At 30.5% G+C, this 13,929-nt stretch overlaps 1 pseudogene; it reads left to right on the top strand.

Annotated features, from left to right (window-relative positions):
• LOC149173282 (large ribosomal subunit protein eL36y pseudogene) overlaps positions 1-8,356 on the top strand; it is a 155,593-nt pseudogene extending 147,237 nt beyond the window's left edge.
• The last annotated feature ends 5,573 nt before the right edge of the window (positions 8,357-13,929 follow it).

The following is a 13,929-nucleotide window of genomic DNA, read 5'->3' as shown; positions in this document are numbered from 1 at the left end:
GTGTTGCCATTTTATTTCTTCGGGGAATCAACTAATAATAATTTTCTTCACTATGCCCTTTTAATCAATTCAAACTATTTTTTTCAAACAAAACTTGTGCAAATTTTTAAAAAGACTACACACCTTTTTTCGCTTTATAGGATCTTGATATTGAATCTATTGTATATCTGTAGTTTAGGATTTCCAAGGTCTAAAATTTTGTCCTGTGGTAGCCCTTTGAGTCCTCTTTCCAATACCAAAAATCTGATAAAGATTAGATTTTCTAAGAAAGATTTATGCCTAATCTCCCACAATGACCTGATTATAGATTAGTTCAGTAAAGCGAACTTGTACGAAGTTCCACGTGTCACTGTTTCAACCTTAGGCCCTGCAAACGATACCTAAAACACTAAAGTCCATCCTCTTTCTGTTAAGTTTTACAAAATTTGAATTTGATGATTAGAGAGAAAGTTATGATTATTTTCCCAAGGCCACCTATTTGAGATGGAATTTTGGAGCCTGAAAAAAAAAAAAAAAAAGATCAACGACTTCAAAATAAGCCTCTTTGAGGGGGAAACCTCCTTTACATTAACAAATGAACAATTCTTGGATGATACAAATGACAAAACCTCCTTTCTATATATAGGAGTCAAAGAAGTCACAATATAATCAGAGCCGACATAACAATAATAATATAAGGGCACAACAATAACAATAGTGGGCTTCTATGGGGCACAATAATAACAATATGGGGACAATAGGGGCACAACAATAACAATAAGGGGCTACGATGAAAACAGTAATGGGGCAATCGCTAGTATTATAGGGACCTAATAATGTTTGTTAATGTGATATTAAAGAAACCCCTTAATTCCACTATATATTGATAAATATCTCCCAAAACCCTTTTCTTGAACCCCCCTCCTAATACATATTCCTAAATAAATTAAATTATTTTTTATCAAATATCCCTTTTCAAACCCCCCAATACCCTACATCCAACCCTTAATACCTACAATATATTGACTTTATTTTTTCACAATTTTAAAATGTCTTTTATGAATGAACACGATAAGATATTGTTCAACGAGGTGAAGCCCTCGTGATCTGAACCAATGATACATTATATCCAAATTCCCAATGATATTGATGAAAATAATTTAATCTAACCCCTAATGTTATTCTTGCAATACACACACACAGAAAAGAAAGATAACTAAATGAATTAAAACTTGGAAAACATTGACTCCATATTTGATAACACTTTTAAGTGCAAGAATGAAATTTTAATTTCTAGGCGAAAGAAAATTATGTACTACACTCCTACAGGTTAAAACAAGGCTAGCCTCGAGGGTTATCTCAATTGGTCGAGTTCTCGTTGCTAAAAACACCTCGCTAATGGGAGGTCAAAAGGTCAATTCTCCTTAACACCCTTGGGGTTAGGCTCTAGTAAGAAAGAAGTAATCCATTTAGGTGGATCTTCCCGGATATTTCCTCGAAAAATAAAAATAACGGAAAAAACAATGATTGGCACAAATATGAATAAGGCATGAATTCTAGGTTCATCTATTAAACCACATGCTTAATAATGGTGAGCTAGACACAAGCCACAACTAGTAGAGCCCATGGATGGGAGGAGCTAGTTTACTAGGATTCGAACCTAGGTCATATTCGCCATAACTATTCCAAATTGTTGTTAGACCACATTTTGAAAGGATGTGGTCTAGTGGTAACTTGGAGAAAATTTTGTGGCAATGACACTGATTCAAATCATGATATGAATGCTTGTCCCTTGCATGAGACTTGTAGGATGTGGCTATTAGTAAATGTTACTTTAGTTCCTTCTCAAGCTAGTGGTTATTAACTTCTTATTACTAGAATTTGGCTTAGTGAATTCTTGGGCTAGTAATTACTAACTTCTCTTGCATTCGAGTTCATCATAATTTCATCAAGATTGAATTGAAGAATATAAAATTAGTTTCTATGCATTGATAATTAATCACTTTTATGAAACATATGAAAATGAAGTATAATTTTTAATTAAGTTTATTAAGATTTAACAATGACCCCTCAACATAGGAACACTTTGTCTTAACCATCAAACAACAATCAAAATTTCTTCATAACTTTAGAGCTAATAAATTTAAAAAACACAAATTTCAAAAATGTTGGTAGTTTGTTAACAATGCCATTATAATCGATGTGTTTGAATATTTTATGTGTTCTATAAAATCCCAACTCAATATACTTTGCTAATCATTTTTATTGTAGATAGGATCTCATAGGATATTATGACAGAGATTTTGATTAGGAATGCAGAAAAGAAACATCAATAATAAATCTAAGGAAATGAAAATTAGACATGGTATTGTTCCCCTCTAAATATGTATTCGAATTTCAACCTTTGTTTTCAAAGTGTGATGCGTAACGAGGTGAAAATTTTGCTTGGATGACAAATTTCTCATTGGAATACGATGGAATTTTTTGAAGAAATCCAACCATGGGAGTGTTTGAGTCATATTTTTTATGCTGGAACTGGATTCAGCACCATCAAGAACCCTTGGGGCTCCCAAAATCCCGAAGTTTCACAGCTGTAACTTGGATTTCCAAAAATTTCCACCATATTTTGTCAAAATCTTGCCAGAATTTCCATTGTTTTCTGGGTGAAAACGTCACCTCCTTAGATTACTCTATTTTCAAATTGTCAATTCAACCTCATTAAGAAGACGTGCACGACATTATAGTAATGAGTATGATGTAGGCAGAGATACCAATGTTTTAAAGAGAACACTTTGAATGTAATGTCTCTTTTGCTACATGTCTCAAATGGGGGCACATGCATGAAGATACAAATTCTTTTTTAGGGTATCAATGGTTTAAAAAATCATCTTTGTTATTAAAAAATGATAAGGCATATACATAATGCTTGTCTAGGTGATGCACATACATAATGTTCAAGCAGACTTGAAAATGTTGAACAAAAAATGCATACACATTTTGCAACCACAATAAACATAGCATGACCTTTTCAGAATGGTGTATGGATTTTAAAATGAATATACATTATCCATCACATAAAAAAATATAAGCATCTAGTTTTATTCATTTATCTTTCATTTCACTAAAAATGTAGAGAGAAGGAAATATGAGGATTTAAACAAGCATAAGCAATTTGAGTGACTAATTTCAATTTATATTTCTATTTTTGGAAATCAATGTACTACATTACAATACTCTTTCCTCATTAACTATCTCAATGTGTGTAGCATTGGGGTGTTTTGTTATATTGCTATTTCATTTATTAATTTTTTTCTTTATTGGCTTATTAATTCTTGTAAGATTTTTTTAATCATAAAAATTCATTTTGTAACTAGAATGGAAAAATATTGATTCCTAACCTTAAGTATGTTTAGCTTGAAATCCAAAATCGAAATACTTCAAACCTTGATAACATGGAGTTAAAATTAAAAACTTGAGCAAACTAGAAACCTTATAACCTCCTCAAGATCAAAATATTAACATCCTTGCTAAAATTGGAATTTGAGATGACTTCATACAATTTTTAACGTTGAAGAACCTCTTCATTGATATCACGATGAAGCATTTGAGTCCATTATTCACACAATTTTTATAACACAAAATTTATTATACAATATTAACTACACATAGGGATTGAAGAGGTATGTCATTGACTTGTTATCAAAAAGTGAAGGATTTAGAAATAACAAAAAAAACATATGGTTAAGTTGTTTATTTACCATCTCCTTCTATTAATCAAGAACTTGTTTGTACTGATTCATTTGCATATCATACCATCATTGATAATTAAATGGATCATTGATAGAATTTTTGATAATTTTCATGGTAATATGGAATTATGATTATACTTTTGAGAAATCTATAAATAATCCATAATAAGATGTCATTATGTGAAATATTTTAATATACTATAATTTTAATTTTAATGGTTCACTAAAGCGTCTCACACGACAAACCATTTGTAAAGTCATATATAGACCATTATTATTTTCCTAGAAGTAAACATAATCCCATCTATATATTTTACTTACACACACTTTACTACAAGATACTCAATATATGTTTGCCACACATAATTGAATTTTTGATTGAGATCACCATTCATACTATTTGGTAGGTTGTGTTTATTCGACTATTTTACATAAATATTTTAGACCTTTTTCAATTATTTTTCTCTTAGTTTATTTTAGGAATTCTGACCCATTCCATGTCATTCTCCCGATCTCCTTCTTTTAAGCTTCTCACCAAACTATTATATACTCAACTTTAAATAAGCTATTATATACTTAATTTTAAATTTAGAATTAAAAAACTATGATTATAAAATATTTATTATAATATTTTTGTTTAATATATAATTCATATAAGTTCGCCACATACATAATTGAAATTTTGATTGAGACCAACCTTCATACTATTTGGTAGGTTAAGTGTTTATTCGACTAGTTTACATAAATATTTTTAAAAATATTTTAGGTCTTTTTCAATTATTTTTCTCTTAGTTTCTTTTAGGAATTCTGACCCATGCCATGTCATTCTCCCATCTCCTTCTTTTAAGCTTCTCAACAAACTATTATATACTCAACTTTAAATAAGCTATTATATACTTAATTTTAAATTTAGAATTAAAAAATTATGATTATAAAATATTTATTATAATATTTTTCTTTAATATATATAAATAATAATTTTATACTATTTAATTCATAATTTTATATATGGTGAGAGTAAACGAAGCTTATATACTTAATTTTAAATTTAGAATTAAAAAATATGATTAAAAAATATTTATTATAATATTTTTATTTAATATATATAATTTCTAATTTTATAATATTTAATTTATAATTTTATATATAATGAGAGTAAATACTTTGTTTACTTATTGGAAGATCTCTTTTCTTTTGGACGATTCGGGATGTATGAATTTTGATGTAAGGGTATTAATGTGACTTTTATTAATATAAAATTATTGTTTATTTTATTATTATTATTATTATATAATTTATTTTAATAAATTAATTTTAAAATTTTATTATTTTTATAAATTAATTAATTTTTTAAAAAATATTTTTTTTATTTTAAAGTTTTAAGATAAAATTTATTGAGTATTTTTAAGTATCGGGTATAAAAATAAAGACATCATTAAGACCATCAAAAGAGCTAGGACCAAAAATCAAGTAAGGCTCCTTACAACAAGCTCTAAAACTTCTAACAATAAAGCATATTTACCTTTCATTCAAGGAGTTACTGATAAACTTGCCAAAGTTCATAGAAAGAATGGTATTGAAACTTCTTTCAAACCCTTAATTACTATAAGACATAAGATGATATTTGTTAAAGACAATCTGGATCACCTCCCGTAGATAGGTGTTTACAAAGTCATGTGGGAATTGTTACATTGGAGAGACATGAAGGTCCATTAAAATAAGGCTCAAAGAGAATGGTGCTAACGTAAAAAATAACAGAACTAGGACTTCTGCACTTGTAGAACACTCAGCTAAGACATGCCACCACATATGCCTTGAAGACTCCAAAATAATTGCTAAAGAGAAGCAACAATATAAACTGAAAATTTGGGAAGCTCTTGAAATTATAAAGCATCCTCAAAATATTAATAGAAATGGGGGTTTGGCAGTAAGCATAAGCTGGATTCCTGCTACACGAGAGCTCTCAACAAAGACTAAACCATATATAAATTTCCCTATTTACCTTCCATATTCATCTTTCCCTCATAAATCTCTCCCTTCCCATAACCCTTCCATTCCTCCCTTAAATTTCCCTAACTAATCAAAAACTATTCATCCCTATAATTATAATATACTAATATCTTATCATATGATTAAGTTAATATTTCTTTAATAATAACTATTAACTTCAATCCTTAATAATAATAATATCATACATTAAGAATAATTAATCTTTTCCTCCTCATTTTTCCCCTCCCCTTAAAATAAATCATTATTACTAATTTTTACATTCTAGTTTTTTTATAATTATTATTAGTATAAGATTAATTTAGTATAATGTTTATTAATCTAGTTAATAATATAATTATTATGCTATTAATTCAATTTCATTATTAGTAATAATTATTACCAATAATGATGATATTTAATTCTTTTAATAATAACATGATTATTAACTTTATTAATTGACCATTATCCTAAATATAGCATTATTAATAATTATTATTATCATTTATAATTTCTATTTCTAATTAATTTCCCTCAACATTTGAATACCTTTTATGTTAATTATTATAATTAATAAATTAGGGTTATCTGGTCAACCATTTCTCTCTGTTCATCCTTCCTTTCACTATTATTCCCTTCCTCCTTGCTTTTCTCGATGGATTTGTCCCGACGATGAGTCTTGTTGTAGACTTGAAACATCGACATAAAAAATGACTATTGTGGTTAATATTCCAAATACTCATTTTCAAGTTTCATTAATATTGTGCATAGTTATGCTTTTATTTTTCACATGAACTATATATGTTAAACATAATTGATTCTTTCCACTCCTCTCTTGCAAATACCATTAGATTTAGGGTTTGTATTCATCTGTACAGTGTATACAATACAACATATATATCTTGCAGCATCCATAAACCACTAATCTATTTCTTCTGTATCATAATACATTTATAATTCCTTATCCGAAATTGCAAAACCATGGGGAAAACTATCATGTTCCACAAAACTTCTTTTAGAAAAATAATGTGTTGAAAACAACCCAAAAGAATAAAAAAATGGGGGTATTTCCTACAAACCCCCGCTTTGGGTGGCGGGGCTTCGATCCTGACCACCCCCTCCCCCCCTCCTTGTTGTGCATCACCTTTGTACAACACATAAAAATAGTTGTGCAAAGAATATAACACATGCCCAACATTCTCTCGCTATTTTCTTTGCACACAAGGGGTCATAAGAATACATGATTAGCAATCTAGAGAAATAATCCTCATTGTTTTTCTACATCGAGAAAACTTCTTAATGCATCGATTTTGTTACTGAATCTACAATATTTTTGATAATCCACTTTTTCAGCAACATCTTCTGTTTAATCATATCTCTCATGAAGTGATACTAAACATTGACATGCTCTATCTTCAAATTAAAAATTTGGTTCTTTTCCAAGAAGATTGCACTCTCACTGTCACAATCTATATTTACAACTTCTTGTTCCAATCCAATACCTAAACATAATCTATGTAGCCATACTCCATTTCTTACATGAGTGACTACAATGTGTTTAGCTTTTGTATTCAACCAATTATTTGTTATATTTAACCTGTATTTTTTTTCATTTGAGGTGGAATTATTTTGAGTTAATTTTTCATTCATTTAACCTATAATTTGTATTTTTTTATTTTTTAAACATTTAATTATTAGTTCTTTTCATTTTGAAAAGATAAAATTCTTTCATTTAGCTACTAATTATTTTCATTTGTTAAGGTGTTTTTGGTGAATAATGGATGGAGTGTCCACTCTAAACATTGCCTTTGACATAGTTTAAATCCAAAAAACTACTTCACTAAACACAAAATTTCTAATTAATATGTAATCACTTTTATATAAGCTGCAATTTTTTCATTTAACTTGTATTTTTGTAATTTGATTAAAGTTTATTTTCATATAATGTAAATTATCTTTTTACAAAGGAAGGAAGCTCAATTCGTAATTGTGATGTTATGGAATATCATGTAAATTGTAAGATTCAAAGTTCAAATGTGTTTATCCAAAAAAAATATACATTATTTTTTTGTTAAACATGTAATTTTTTTAATAACGTCTAAGACGTTCCCCTTTGAGAAGAACTCTCTTAGCTGTCACTGTTTCTCATTGTGAAATCGTAGATTTGTGTGTTAGATGATTAAAATAATTTGCATCGTTGGATCATATTAGTGGTGGAGATCTAAAAATAACTGTTTAGAACTACCCAACAATGATATAGGAGCGAGATGATGCAGTAAGTAGAATATTTTACTAGGAACAATCATGGCACTACGCAGCCAAAATCGGGGATTTTTGTAGGCCTCAACATAGGGCATATAGTCACCAAGCATGAGCTCGCGCCTCACCCTTCTGCTAATAAAGGGAAGAGTAGCAAACGAAAGGACTTTGTGATGAAGCTGATAAGGAAAGTTGCAGGTTTTTCTCCTTACGAGAAGTGGATCACCAAGCAATTGAAGGTAGGGAAAGATAAGCGTGCTCTAAAAGTGGCAAAGAAGAAGATGGGAACCCACAAAAGGGCCAAGAAGAAGCTAGAGGAGATGTCCAACGTTATCAGGAAGATGAGGGTTGCTGGTACCACTGAGAAGAAGAAATATTTCTAGATTTGTTGTTGTGCAGTTTTTACATCTTAAAGTTCAGCTATGTTTCTCCTAAGTTTGAGAGAAGTAGAATATTTTACGAATCAAGAGAAAAATTTCAACATGTGTTTGGCGCTATGGAACAGAGGCATGGGCACAGGAATTTCATTGAAAATGTCTTTTTTTGTGTTGTTTATCAAAAAATGTTTTTAATGTCGATGATGCAAATGTTGGACCAGGGCTCCCAAAATGGACCGAAGAACACTTAGACCGCCCGCACTATAGGCAACAGAGGTCATGATACCAGCGAAGTTGAGTGGGAAGTAGGTGAGGAGAACGCAAAGTACTATCTACGGACACTACACTATAACCTACAAGCCTTGAACTTGCGGGTACCATCTACGAGACTCTATGACTTGTGAGCGAGATGGCAGAGGTATGTTTGGGAAAATGCCTTTGCTTATGTTGTCTATCAATTGAAAGTTTGATCAAATTCAAAAGAAGTTTTATCTTGGAAAATACCTATAAAAGTGTTAGTATTTAGTTTTGGCTTGGAATTGTTATTTTGGATAGAAGTGAAATTGGCTATGTTTAAATAATCATTGCATAAATATCTATAGCAAATATATGGTACATTAGATTTTCAATAATGATATTGGAATTTTCATTGTTCACTAAGAATTGCTCTGCATTTTCTCAATATTTATTTAAGTGCTATTGTGCTTAAACTCAAAAACCATTTTTATTTTTGAAAATGTCATAAAAATTATCATGGTTGTTAACAATTTTTATCTTTGAAAACGTCATAGAAATTATCATGGTTGGTAACGATATGGATATCGAAAGTTGATATTTGTATATAAGGGATATTTACTTAGTTTGTGTTGTATTTTAGCAGCTAATCCTTTCATAAACATATGAAGCAATTATATCCTCTAATGGGTTTTGAAGAACGATATTGGAAATTTCAAGTCTTCTTGTTTCAATGACATTTCCTTCGTATTTTCCGCATAGTTATTTCTCTACTATTCCTTTGTGTTTTTTTTGTTGGAGTGCAATATAATGGCCATCTCATAATTTTCGGCAGAAGTAGTTGTGCTGTAAAAAATACTTGGGCTCAAAAAAAAATTAATGCAACGTTGTGTTGTGTAAATTAATCATATTGTATTTGGAATAATAAGTTTGAACTATTTTGCTGGGGCAACTTGTTTTTTTTTTCTTTTGAAATTCATTTTAAATGTATTTTTCTGATAAAATATTTCAACTTCAATTGTTCATGGTTGTGGAAGTTTAATTAGCTAGAGGAATTGGTCATACAGTCATATTCAGAAAAAATCTGGCAAGGATTTTTGTAAATCCAAGTTATAGTTGTTAAACTTCAAAATTTTAAGTGTTGTAAACATTTTTTTATGGCGCTGAATCCATTTCCACCATCAAAAACACGATTCAAACACTGCCTCTACAAATTTTTTTGTAATTTTTTTCATGAATTCCGGCCACTTTAGACTCAACAATTCCTCTATCTGTGTAAACGACTCCAAATTAAAGTACCTTCAGTATTATTACTATAATTTGCAATTTCATGTTGTGTTTTATGTTATTTGTCATTCTCGAAGTTCAAGTCAATTTTCATAAATAAGAATGAGTGTGAGAAATATTATAAATACGCTCACTTTAATTCGGCACGGTACCAAATATCATGTGTAAAGTAACTCATTTTGGTTTTTGGAGATAGCGATTGCTAAGTATCTGTTCACTCAAACTGTGAGCAACGGCGGAGGAAAAGATCCATTTTTAGTGGTTAACCACATATCAAAAAAAGAGTTTAGTTTGCTGAAAAAGTTTAATGTTTTGGAAAGTTAGTTGGTTGATTCCTATTTATATTATTATTGAATAAACTTTAGATTAGATAATTATGTGCTTTCAAAGTTGGTAAATGGTTTTAATGCTATTATGATTACATGGATTTGGTTTTAATATTATCCAGGTATATATGGATCTGTTTAATGTTAAGGCATAAAGTTTTGGATAAGTAGTTATTAGTGGAAGTTTATTTTTGATATTTAGAATTTTATTTTTTATATATAGTTTTTGGTTTTCAGATTTTGTAGTTGATATTATTAAATTTTAGTTTAACATTTTCACTCTATTAATAAATTTGATAATTTTGTTTCTTATTATTTTAAAATAATAATAATAATAATAATATGTTTGAATAGATATGAGAATTATGCTCTCATTTTTTACTATATTGAATTTTAAAGAGTCGATTTTTTTTAATTTTTTTCTTCGTATCGAATCGAATTCTAACTTAGTAACTATGATTTAAATCATTGAACGTGCAAATTCTTATAATACTTTATTGCAATCATGTGGTTGTGTGAAAGATGATGATATGCTCATAGATGGCTCAAAAATCATTCTCTCTGGTTATAGACACCAAATAGTTGCAAGAAGTAGCAAGAGATTAAAACTACATGAAATGTTGTGGATAAGACACTACATGAAATGTTGTGTATAAGACAATTCCTGGCAAGGCTCAAGATGACCATGACCAACCTCTCCCCCTGCAAATGGTTGGGTCGTAGGTTAGTTGCATGTATAAGCACGGGCCCTTTCTTTATGTTTTTTTCTTTATGAGTTGAGATTACATGATGAGGGTTGTTTTGGCATAAAGTGGTCCCAATTTTTTTAGATTTGAACCTACTAATACGGGTTTCCTACATTTTTTGTGTTAGAACATGTATTTATTTTTACCATTAAAGAAGTTTGTAATTCTTAGATTTTCCTTTGAGGCAGTATTGCACAAGTTCTAGGATTGCAACAGATTTAGATGGATTACCTTAAACCATTGAATATGGGAATAATGAAAGGTGTTCACTGTTTGGCACATTGGCTTCATAGGTATTCTAAACATTTTGCATTGCCACTAAATAGAAAAAGTTGTGACAATGAAACAATGTGTTGTCCTGAAAAGGATTGCTTCCTGCCTTTCGTGAATCAAAATGAAACAGTTAAAACTAAAATGAAACAATCAAAACTAAATTCTCATATCCAATTTGGTTCCATTTTCATATGTGAAATATCCATCCAAATGGATTGAATTTCAAAATTTTTGTAGAGTAGCTACCCTTCTGACCTGGCACCTAAGTCAAATGAAATTTGTTGTGTGCAATGCAACCTTGTGGGGATTGCATCATGATGCACTAACAAAAATACAATGTTAAAAGAAATATGCCAACATGTGGTGTTGGTTATACTTTTTCATATGTAAAATAGAGTTTGATGGTTCGAGAAATAATACAAAGCAATTCAATGGCTCTGTCTCCATCATTGTGAAATGACACTAAATCATTGCAGGCGACCCCAACTCAAACTCCCAATTCTAGGAATCGTTTGAATTTCATGTCTCTTCCAAGAATATCTCCTTCACCAAACAACAGTAGAGGTACCATCACATTCAAACCCTTGTAAAAATGGCAAAGTCAAATGAAATTTAGATATTTGCTAAAATATAAAACCTATACACATCAAAATAAGAGTTGTGCTAAATTAAAATGAAACAATCAAAACTAAATTCTCATATCCGATTTGGTTCCATTCTCAGATGTGAAATCTCCATCCAAATGGAATGACTTTCAAAAGTTTGGCAGAGTAGCTACCCCTCTGACCTAGCACCTAAAATAAATGAAATATGTTGTGTGTAATGCAACCTCGTGGGGATTGCATCTTGATGCACTAACCAAAAGGAAAAACTAAAAGAAAAATGTCAGCATCTTGTGTTTCTTATACCTGAATTATGCCTAGATCATCTCTCTTGGAATGTTCTCAGTCAAGGGAAATCAATGTTCCATGCCAATGAGTCCCATCTGCCATCTATGTAACCTTCAATACATTCAGTGGCTTTGTAGGATCACCTCCCAACTCAATTTGTGCTCTCTTTGAACAAATCTCTTCATGAGAAACCACTAAGAAGAAGTAATATTTATAGCTTTGTTTTTGGGTCATTGTTACATCTTAGAGTTCGGATTTGTTTCTCCTTAGTTTGAGAGAAGTAGAATATTTTACGAATCAAGAGAAAAGTTTCAAATTCACGTATATTGTTGTACAATCGCAGTTAGTTTCCAAAAAGGCAGAGTTGCAATCCAATTGGATTCTACCAAAGCAAAGCTTGTTGACATTAACCAGAGACATGTTAAAAAATGTTTTCGGTACTAATTTCTCTTAAGAATGAGCTGGAAAATTTGGTTGTTTAATGAATTATTTAGGATTCCTTTGCGTTTGTTGAACACTTAAGAATAATGTATATCTCTTAATTTTTTTTGAAACCTACCTTGTTTCTAGGACTTCTTTTGATAGAATAAAAATGGTTATGGTAGCATGTGTTTGGGGTTATGGAACACAGGTATGGACACAGGGATTTCTTTGAAAAATCCTTTTCTTGCATTGTTTATCAATTCAAACTCTCGTATATCGTTGTAAAATCGCAGTTAGTTTCCACAAAGGAAAAGCTTGTTGACATTAACTAGAGAAATGTTAAAAAATATTTTTGGTACTAATTTCTCTTAAGAATGAGCTGGAAAATTTGGTTGTTTTATGAATTATTTATGTTTTTTTCTTTATGACAGGCTAAGATTATATGATCAGGGTTATTTTGGCATAAAGTAGTCTGAAATTTTTAGATTTGGACCTACTAATACAAGTTGCCTGCCTTTTTTGTGTTAGAACGTGTATTTATTTTTGTCATTAAAGAAGTTTGTAATTCTTAGATTTTCCTTTGAAGTGGTACTGCATAAGTTCTAGGACTGCAACATATTTAAATGGACTTCCTTTAACAATTGAATATGGGAATAATGAAAGGCATTCACTGTTTAGCACATTGGCTCCATAGGCATGCTAAACTTTTTGTATTGCCACTAAATAAATAAAAAAATTGTGATAATGCAACAGAGTGTTGTCCTAAAAATGATTGCTTCTTGCATCTCATGAATCAAAATGAAACACTCGAAACTAAATTCTCATATCCAATTTGGTTCCATTCTCAGATCTGAAATCTCCATCCAAATGGAACGACTTTCAAAAGTTTGGCAAAGTGGCTACCCCTCTAACATGGCACCTAAGCCAAATGAAATTCATTGTGTGCAATGCAACCTCGTGGGGATTGCGTCTTGATGCACTAACAAAAATAAAAATTTAAAAGAAAAATGCCAACATCTAGTGTTGCTTATACCTAAATTATGCCTGGATGATCTCCCTTGTAATGTTCTCTGTCAAGGGAAATCTATGTTCCACGCCAATGAGCCCCATATGCCATTCATGTTGCCTTCAATACCTTCAGTGGCTTTATAGGATCACCTCCCAACTCAATTTGTGCTCTCTTTGAATGAATCTCTTCATGAGCATTGTAAGCATTTGACCTTATCTTGATAGAATCTGATAATGAATTGATCCTCACCTTTAAGTCATCATAGTCTCTCTCCACCCTCCTACGGTCCTTCACAAAATTTGGTTTCACTTTGTTTTTTATGAAGTCGCGTTTTAAGTTGAAATAGCTCTCGGGATGGCGAGACACTAAGCTATGCTTTCTATAGAAAGGC

Source organism: Pinus tabuliformis, chromosome 4_2 (genome assembly GCF_031772625.1).
Source record: "Pinus tabuliformis cultivar Carrire ecotype Pingquan chromosome 4_2, CPIR1, whole genome shotgun sequence".
In the NCBI taxonomy this organism is placed as follows: Eukaryota; Viridiplantae; Streptophyta; class Pinopsida; order Pinales; family Pinaceae; genus Pinus; species Pinus tabuliformis.
The sequence above is the reverse complement of the archived record's forward strand: the minus strand, read 5'-3'. Positions and strand labels throughout refer to the sequence as shown.